The following is a 9,309-nucleotide window of genomic DNA, read 5'->3' as shown; positions in this document are numbered from 1 at the left end:
TATCAGGAAGTGAGTTCAGCAGTAGTTGCAGACACACCAGTCTGGTGCTCCTGCAGCTCATGTTCTCAGGGTAGCAGGGTGGTTCCGTAGTTTGGTTAAGTGGCATGTTTACGGGTAATGGAAGCCAACAAGGCCCAGGAAAAGGAGGCATGAGGTCAAGGAAACTCAGAGAAAGTACAACACCGAGTTGTGAAAGTCAGACGATGGATATAAGGACAAGGGATTGGAAATCAAGGGAAACTGGGGGACAGATTTACAAGCACCTTGCGCCTCCTTGCGCCACCTTGCGCCGCCATTGTGTCCTTTTTTTTAATTGCAACTGTGGTCCAAACATTTGGCCAATTTACAACGTGACACATCAAGGGGTATGCATCACGTTGTAAAGCCATGCGTCACATTATATCTGCGCCAGGTGTAATGTATGCAGGATAGGCGCTCCCACGCAAAAAGCCATGTAGAACTGATGCAGTGAAATTTACAACATTTCACTGCATCACTCTATGCCTTCACTGAGTCAAACTCCCTACATCTGCTCAGACCAGGCGTAAAGAACGACGCATGGCTTTTTGTATGGGACTGATCTATCTGTTCTGGCACATTGCTGGAGTTGCGTCACTTTCATGAGCAACTCCAGCTAGGCGTCACTTTTGTGGCAACTGATGTGCCAACAGATGCGTCAGTATTTCTGACCCACCTGTTAATCCTTGCACCATGGAGCATATTCTAAATACACCGCATCCATGGTGGCACAAGGACATTTGGCACTGGTGCAAGGAAACGGACGCAACTATGCAGATACGTCAGTTCCTTGTAAATCTGCCCAGGGTGTCAAATTAGGACATCTAAAAATAGTTAGGGTGATATGGCTTCATCAGAAACTAGCTATGGAACACTACGGGAAAAGAATAAAAAGAGTTACAGACATCTCATCTACATAATTTGTTGGAAGAACACACAAGCGTTCTCCTGTGCAGGGAGTAGCGTCACCGTAGCTGACACAGTATATTTACACCAAGGGCTGCAAGGCCTAAACCTTTCCAATACATGCAAAGCGGCCCATAGAAATAATATAAGACACAGCTAAAACATGGGTTAGATTGAAGGATTGCCACATTTGTTCCCACCTATTAAGAAGAGAAAGCCTAATATATAAACCTTTTCACCAACGTTAAGCCACAGAACATTCCAAGCCAGTACACCCAAAAATGCTGAGACCCAAGACCAAGACCCGAAAGCACCAATTCAGCAAAGAATTAGTATAAGCTACTCTAATCAAAAATTGTGTTGCACAACACGAGCAGTTGAGTACCATTTACACACCTTTTGGTTGTTCAAAAGTATTTTATACTAATGCACAAGCAACTTGAGCTATTTCACTACTGCACGGGAGCAAAAACATAGCAGGTACAATGCACAGTTTTGCGATTAGACGTGCTTATTTTGAATGAATTCTTTGCATTGTAAAACATGATGAGGGCCTTTTTTGACTACCTAAAAACAATTGTCAATTGATATGGACATACACCGACATGGGTGCAGTTTGCTTTGGAACAGATGCCACCAGGCGTCAGGAACAGATGCCACCAGGATACAGGAACAGATGCCACCATGAGTCAGGAACAGATGCCTCCAGGAGACAGATGCCTCCAGGAGTCAGGAACAGATGCCACCAGGAGTCAGGAACAGATTGCACCATGAGTCAGGAACAGAGGCCTTCAGGAGACAGATGCCTCCAGGAATCAGGAACAGATGCCTCCAGGAGTCAGGAACAGATGTCACCATGAGTCATGAACAGATGCCACCATGAGCCAGGAACAGATGCCACCAGGAGCCAAGAATAGATGCCTCCAGGAGTCAGGAACAGATGCCTCTAGGAGTCAGGAACAGATGCCTCCAGGAGTCAGGAACATATGCCACCATGAGTCAGGAACAGATGCCTCCAGGAGATAGATGCCTCCATGAGTCAGGAACACATGCTACCATGAGTCAGGAACTGAGGCCTCCAGGAGACAGATGCCTCCAGGAGTCAGGAACAGATGCCTCTGGGAGTCAGGAACGGATGTCACCATGAGTCAGGAACAGATGCCCCCATGAGTCAGGATCAGATGCCACCAGGAGCCAAGAACAGATGCCTCCAGGAGTCAGGAACAGATGCCTCCAGGAGTCAGAAACAGATGCCTCCAGGAGTCAGGAACAGATGCCACCACGAGTAAGGAACAGATGCCTCCAGGAGTCAGGAACAGATGCCACCAGGAGTCAGGAACAGATGCCTCCAGGAGTCAGGAACAGGTGCCTCCAGGAGACAGATGCCTCCAGGAGTCAGGAACAGATGCCTCCAGGAGTCAGGAACAGATGACACCAGGAGTCAGGAACAGATGCCACCAGGAGTCAGGAACAGATGCCTCCAGGAGTCAGGAACATATGCCACCATGAGTCAGGAACAGATGCCTCCAGGAGATAGATGCCTCCAGGAGTCAGGAACACATGCTACCATGAGTCAGGAACTGAGGCCTCCAGGAGACAGATGCCTCCAGGAGTCAGGAACAGATGCCTCCGGGAGTCAGAAACGGATGTCACCATGAGTCAGGAACAGATGCCCCCATGAGTCAGGATCAGATGCCACCAGGAGCCAAGAACAGATGCCTCCAGGAGTCAGGAACAGATCCCTCCAGGAGTCAGAAACAGATGCCTCCAGGAGTCAGGAACAGATGCCACCACGAGTAAGGAACAGATGCCTCCAGGAGTCAGGAACAGATGCCACCAGGAGTCAGGAACAGATGCCTCCAGGAGTCAGGAACAGGTGCCTCCAGGAGACAGATGCCACCATGAGTCAGGAACAGATGCCTCCAGGAGTCAGGAACAGATGACACCAGGAGTCAGGAACAGATGCCACCAGGAGTCAGGAACAGATGCCTCCAGGAGTCAGGAACATATGCCACCATGAGTCAGGAACAGATGCCTCCAGGAGACAGATGCCTCCAGGAGTCAGGAACACATGCTACCATGAGTCAGGAACTGAGGCCTCCAGGAGACAGATGCCTCCAGGAGTCAGGAACAGATGCCTCCGGGAGTCAGAAACGGATGTCACCATGAGTCAGGAACAGATGCCCCCATGAGTCAGGATCAGATGCCACCAGGAGCCAAGAACAGATGCCTCCAGGAGTCAGGAACAGATGCCTCCAGGAGTCAGAAACAGATGCCTCCAGGAGTCAGGAACAGATGCCTCCAGGAGTCAGGAACAGATGCCTCCAGGAGTCAGGAACAGATGACACCAGGAGTCAGGAACAGATGCCACCAGGAGTCAGGAACAGATGCCTCCAGGAGTCAGGAACAGATGCCTCCAGGAGTCAGGGACAGATGCCACGAGGAGTCAGGAACAGATGCCACCAGGAGTCAGGAACAGATGCCTCCAGGAACAGATGTCTCCAGGAGTCAGGAACAGATGCCACTAGGAGTCAGGAACAGATGCCAACAGGAGTCAGATCAAATGCCATGTTTCAGCAGACCCCGACCGTGAAGGAGTCCAGCACAAGCTCTGACAGAGACGCTTGTGTGGTGAGAGTGGAGACATATTTGCAAAAGTCCTAACTGTAACTTGGGGGCACAAGTCCAGGTGAACTCACAAAATAATACCAATTCCTCAAAAGTGGTATTACTCTGTACTATATGCGTGTCATTTACAAATACATTTGACAATACCTCCCACACTATTGCTTTCCCAGACGCAGTGAGAAATGCAATACTCAAATTGAACTGCTCCATCAAGTGTGGCTAATGCATTAGTACTTGGGAAATAATTAGAACAATCTCCCTCTATTAGATAGAAAACAATGGTGTTACAAAATGATTGTCCCCCCTTGTAGAACGTGGTGATGAGCCTCAGTCTTCCATAGTTCGCGGATATTCATAGACCGAAGCAGAATGGGGCTTCCAGAAGGGGGGGGGGTTGTTGCGCTGCAGTGCTGCAGAGACCTGTATTACACCCGTAGTAGTAAACAGTTTGATAATGTATGTCTATAGTATGTTATTGGTAACTGTCCAGAAGGCAACTCTTTTTGTAGAAGGTTGACGTTCTTCTCAGTCCAGCATCACTTCGAGGAAGAGGTTTTTAGTTCTCAGCTAGGCAGCGCATTTGCTGTCTAGAAGAAACATGTAGTGTTTAATCTGTGGGTTTTAGCCTGCCCACAGGCTTCCCATTTGCTCACTCCATCATCTGTCTTTTATTCTTTGTCACCATTTGTCCCTGGCATGCATGTATTCATGCCTCTTCTTGTGTTTAGCTCTTCCCCCAGAGCATGGACCAAGTACTTGTAAACATCCACTATTCCAGTTTTTACAATCATTTTAGTATCTACCTTTTTCTTTCTTTTTCAGCTCTCTACACAGTGTTTGTATTTTTCCAGCCCGTCTCCTCACACCCGCCCTCATACCCCACCCACAGATCACCCTCTCCCAGTCACTGCTTTTCCCTTTGTTGCTGCTTTTCATTCCCCCACCTCTTTTCTCCTGTCTGCTTGCTTCCATGCACCTCCCAGTGCTTGCTCCATCCACAGATCACACCCTCCACCATCCGTGCTTTTCCCATTGTTGCTGCTTTTTGTTTCCCTATCTTCTCCCTTCCATCACTGCTTGTTCCCTCACACCTCCCAGCACTTGCCCCATCCACAAATCACCCCGTCCCCTCCCCATCACTACTTTTCCCTTTGTTGCAGCTTTTCATTTCTGCCACCTCCTCCCTCCCCGATATTAACGCTGCCACGGCACTGTGATTTTCGCCGCCATTCTTCTTCCTGAGCCCACAGGCCACGCCCACGGCCCTGAGGCCACGCCCCCGCCTCTCATATAAAAACAATGTGCCTCCACTGAACGCGCAGCGGACGCGCGCAACGGACGCGCGCAACGGACGCGCGCAACAGACGCGCGCAACGGACGCGCGCAACAGACGCGCGCAACGGACGCGCGCAATGGAAGGCAAGCCCGTCTGCGCCCGTCTGCGGCCGGCCGGGGCAAGGGGCCACCCCCCCTGTCCGGTCACCCCACCGGGTCAGAAAATATAGCCCACGCTCCCTCCTCCAATTAAGAAAGGATGCTGTCCCACCATGTCACCACTCCCGGGATTTATCCATACAACACCCCACTTGCAGTCAGTGCGGATTCTATCTATCACCTCATGCAAAAATGGAACCTACACATTACTCCATGTTCTTGCTCAATTGTAGATCCCTTCCCAAGCACACCTTGGAAATCTCTTTACTGATAGAGGATGCAAACCCAGACATCCTCTTCCTCACAGAGACTTGGCTGCATGAACAATCAGTACCTGATCTGGTGCAAACTCTCCCACAAGGATACCAAATATTCCGCCGTGACCGCGAAACAGGAATCGGTGGTGGACTAGCAGTGATCCACAAGATAGGCTATGAAATCACTAGCACCCCCACCCATGTCCCAGACAGTGAATGCCTTCCCTTCACTATAAAATTCAGTCCCACTAACACGTTCTCAGGCATGCTTATATATCGCCCACCCGGGACGCAAGGACAATTCCTCTCTAACCTTGACCCAACGGTTGCAAACTTTGTTCTCAGCTCTGCTAACTTCACGCTCCTGGGGGACCTGAACACCCACCTTGATGACCCTAATGACTTAAAAGCCAGAGAATTATCCTCTAGTCTAGGTGCCCCCGAACTACAGCAACTAGTCCTTGGGCCCACCCATCAAAAAGGCCATCTTCTGGATCCTATATTCAGTAATTGCCCGAACCTACAAGTTGAAACCCCTCTACCCTCCCCTGGACAGATCACTTCCTTATTCCTCTCACATGGACCCTCCCCAATCACCCCTTACCAAAACCCTCGACTGTCCAAAAGTCACGTAATTGGTCCAAACTTCCCCAGCCGCTATGGCTGGAGAACCTTGATTCGACCAAACCTACCAAAACCTCCAACCCTATAGAGGGCAACGAGAATTATAACATCTGCATCACCAAATCTCTAGATCTGGTACTCCCACTCAAATATACCAACCCCAAGCGGGGGAACGCGACCGCCCCGTGGTACACCACTGATCTACGAGACGGCAAACGAAATTGTAAGAGAATTGAGAGGAAATGGCACCTCGACTACTTACCAACGGGCAAAACAGCCTACAGGGCAGCAATCAAAACTTACAAAACTAGTATTAAACTATCGCAGGCAAAGTATTTTGAGGAAAAAATTGACAAGGCAGCCTCTAAACCCAAGGAGATCTATCGGATAGCAAAATCTCTACTTCAACTACCAGAGACACCTAAGGAGCACTGCAACACTCAAGCTCACTGCGATGAGCTAGCGGACTTCTTCTATCGTAAAATAGAAATCATTAACTCCTCTTTTACGCAAAACGCCCCTCCGACTAGCTGCCCCCCAGACACAGCTCTTGCGTCAGTATTACCCGCCACCCTCACATATATCCCGCCCCTGGACCTCAGTCATTTAGAGAGTATCATGCAGCAGGTCAAATCAAGATCACCCACTCACCCGGCCGCCCCGCGAGCTCTCATCCCGATCACTAGTCAGATTTCACCCACTATTCTGGACCTGCTTAACTCCTCTCTCCATGTTGGCATCGTCCCGCCCCCATGGAAGCGAGCAATGGTCAAGGCCCTATTAAAGAAACCAAGCCTTGATCAAAACAACCCCTCCAACTATAGACCTATTTCTCTGCTACCCTGGCTTAGCAAACTATTAGAAAAGTATGTCAATTCAGTCGTGACACATTTTCTGGAATCGAATGCCATACTTGATTCCTCACAGACGGGCTTTCGGCCCCTCCACGGAACAGAAACAGCCTTGGTTGCAGTGACGGAGGAGGCAAGAAGGATCCTGGATAGCGGTGGGTCATCGGCCATCGTTCTCCTCGACCTTAGTGCCGCCTTCGACATTGTAAATCACAACATCCGTCTTCACCGTCTCAGTAGGATAGGCATCTCGGGAACGGCGATCACTTGGCTGAGATCCTTTCTCACAGATCGTTCTTTTCAGATATTCGAGAAAGATTTCACTTCTCTCAGCAAACCCCTGAATTGTGGGGTGCCCCAGGGCTCCTCCCTGAGCCTCACCCTTTTTAACGTTTACCTTAGCCCACTGGCTGATGTCGTCCACCCCTTTGGAGTGAAAATTATCACCTATGCGGACGACACACAGCTAGTGGTAGCACTGGATCCCCCTCTCAATTCCCACCACAGCCTACACAAATGTTTGGAAGCAGTCGCCGCCTGGATGACGACCTCCTGCTTAAAACGAAACGGGGAGAAAACAGAGATGATGCTCCTGGGAAATACCATCACCAAATCCATCGATTCCATCTGGCCCCCCTGCCTAGGCTGTCCCCCCGTACCCAAAGAACAAATCAAAAGCCTCGGCATTTGGCTGGACATAACACTCAATTTTAACTACCAGGCAACCAAGCTATCCGCCACTTGCTTCAGGGCTCCTGAGGCTACTACGTAAGATCCTCCCCCTTCTTCCTCTCCACTCAAGACGGATTATGGTCCAAGGGCTGATTCTATCTCGCCTTGACTGCGGAAATGCTCTATACCTCGGGGCCCCACAGTCCACGCTTAACAGACTCCAAATTGTCCAAAACTGTGCCGCCAGGACTCTTCTCAATATTCCCCGACGAGTCTCAGTCAAAGCCCGACTGAAAGACCTTCACTGGCTCCCTGTAAAATCGAGGATTGAATTCAAGGCCATGTGTATTACCCATCGTTCCTATTGGGGAACAGGCCCCGATATCAATCGTCCCCTTGTAAAAGCTTATCATCCCTACCGACACCTCAGATCCGGGACATCCTATCTCACCACAGTGCCTCGAATCAAGAAAGCGAGGTGTGGAGGCCGTTCACTCTCCTACAACCTAGCCAAGATCTGGAACACGCTCCCCCTCACAATCAGATCAGAGCCTAAACTACTGACCTTCCGAAAGCTCCTTAAAACCTGGCTTTTTAATAAACCGATATAAGATGTAGCGTACTCTCCCTTAGCCCAACCTCTGCAGCGCTGGGACGCCCCAGGGTAGCCATCGCGCTATATAAATTATCTTTTCATTTCATTTCATTCATTAAGCTTCCATTTAAGTCTAGTGAGTTGGAGTGTTCTGCCTTTTAATGTCCTGTTAGTGTATATCTGACAAGCTGATTGGAGCATGTGTGTATGGCTGCTTCTACTTGGCACACGTGTGGGTACTAGGTGTGTGGAGTGTTTACACCATATGTGGCCGTTCAGCACTAGTGTTTATAGCTGGGAAATGAAACCTCAAGTGAATCAGGTATGTGTTATCACAGTGCATGTCAGAACTTCTAAAGTACCTGTGTCTTCTGCTGTAATTGCATAGCCACGTTTCTCCTGTGCTAAATAATTGAACTGTGTGTGTCTCACCCTGCTGGTTCTCATTTCATAGGGTGGGACACTTTCCTACTTTTTTTGCATTTACCGGTAAAGTGTTTCCATGCGCCTTTGTTGCTTAACTTGAATTCTCTTCAAAGGAGCCAGGCTGAGTCTTGACTGTCATCAAGGTCTGCCTGCCCCTCAGTGTCCATGGCAAAAGTAGTCCTTTTAATGTGGTTGCAGATGCAATGTATTTCTTCATGTTCACTACTGAAAAGCAGCCTAACACTGTGATTCTTTCAGTTTTTGTGTGCAGTTTTATATAGCACCAACACCACCCAAAGGTATTGGAGCGCTTTGCAATCACACAAGTGCCTTTACACAAGGACACATTCATTTGTGTAGGCTCGGGGAGCTTAAGTTATTTGCCCATAATCAAGAATGTTAGGACGATGGAAATGGGAATGGGAAACATGGCGGCAGCATGTTGAGCTGCTGCAGTGCTCCGTCCCGGTGTCTCCCGTAATGCGACTTGGTTGAGGCACACTATGTTTGTGTGGTGTCTTAGGCGGAATTTTGTTGCTCTAGCCTGATGCCTAATTAGCGATTCCACCCCCCTGGAAGCCCTTGGTGTATGCTCACCGCGTTGGCTCTCGGCTGGGCTGGCGTGTTTGTCCTGCCTTGCGCTGACTCTGCATCTTGGTCCCGGCGCTTGTGGAGCGATGGGAGCTTTCACTGGGTGTCCCCCAGTTGGCACTCATCGCGTCGGCTAGGTGTTCGGCGGAGTTGGCGTTCTCGGTCCGGCGGTCCCGTTTGTTGTACGGCGGAGATTTCCTGGGTGTTTCTGGTCGGCGCCTGGCGCTGCGGCTCATTGTGTGGCGTGCTTTGGTCAACCGCCGCGCTGACATTTCTGCGGCTTGACTCGGCGTCTCCGCGTGTGTGG

Source organism: Lissotriton helveticus, chromosome 1_1 (assembly GCF_964261635.1).
Source record: "Lissotriton helveticus chromosome 1_1, aLisHel1.1, whole genome shotgun sequence".
NCBI classification, from domain to species: Eukaryota; Metazoa; Chordata; class Amphibia; order Caudata; family Salamandridae; genus Lissotriton; species Lissotriton helveticus.
The sequence above is the reverse complement of the archived record's forward strand: the minus strand, read 5'-3'. Positions refer to the sequence as shown.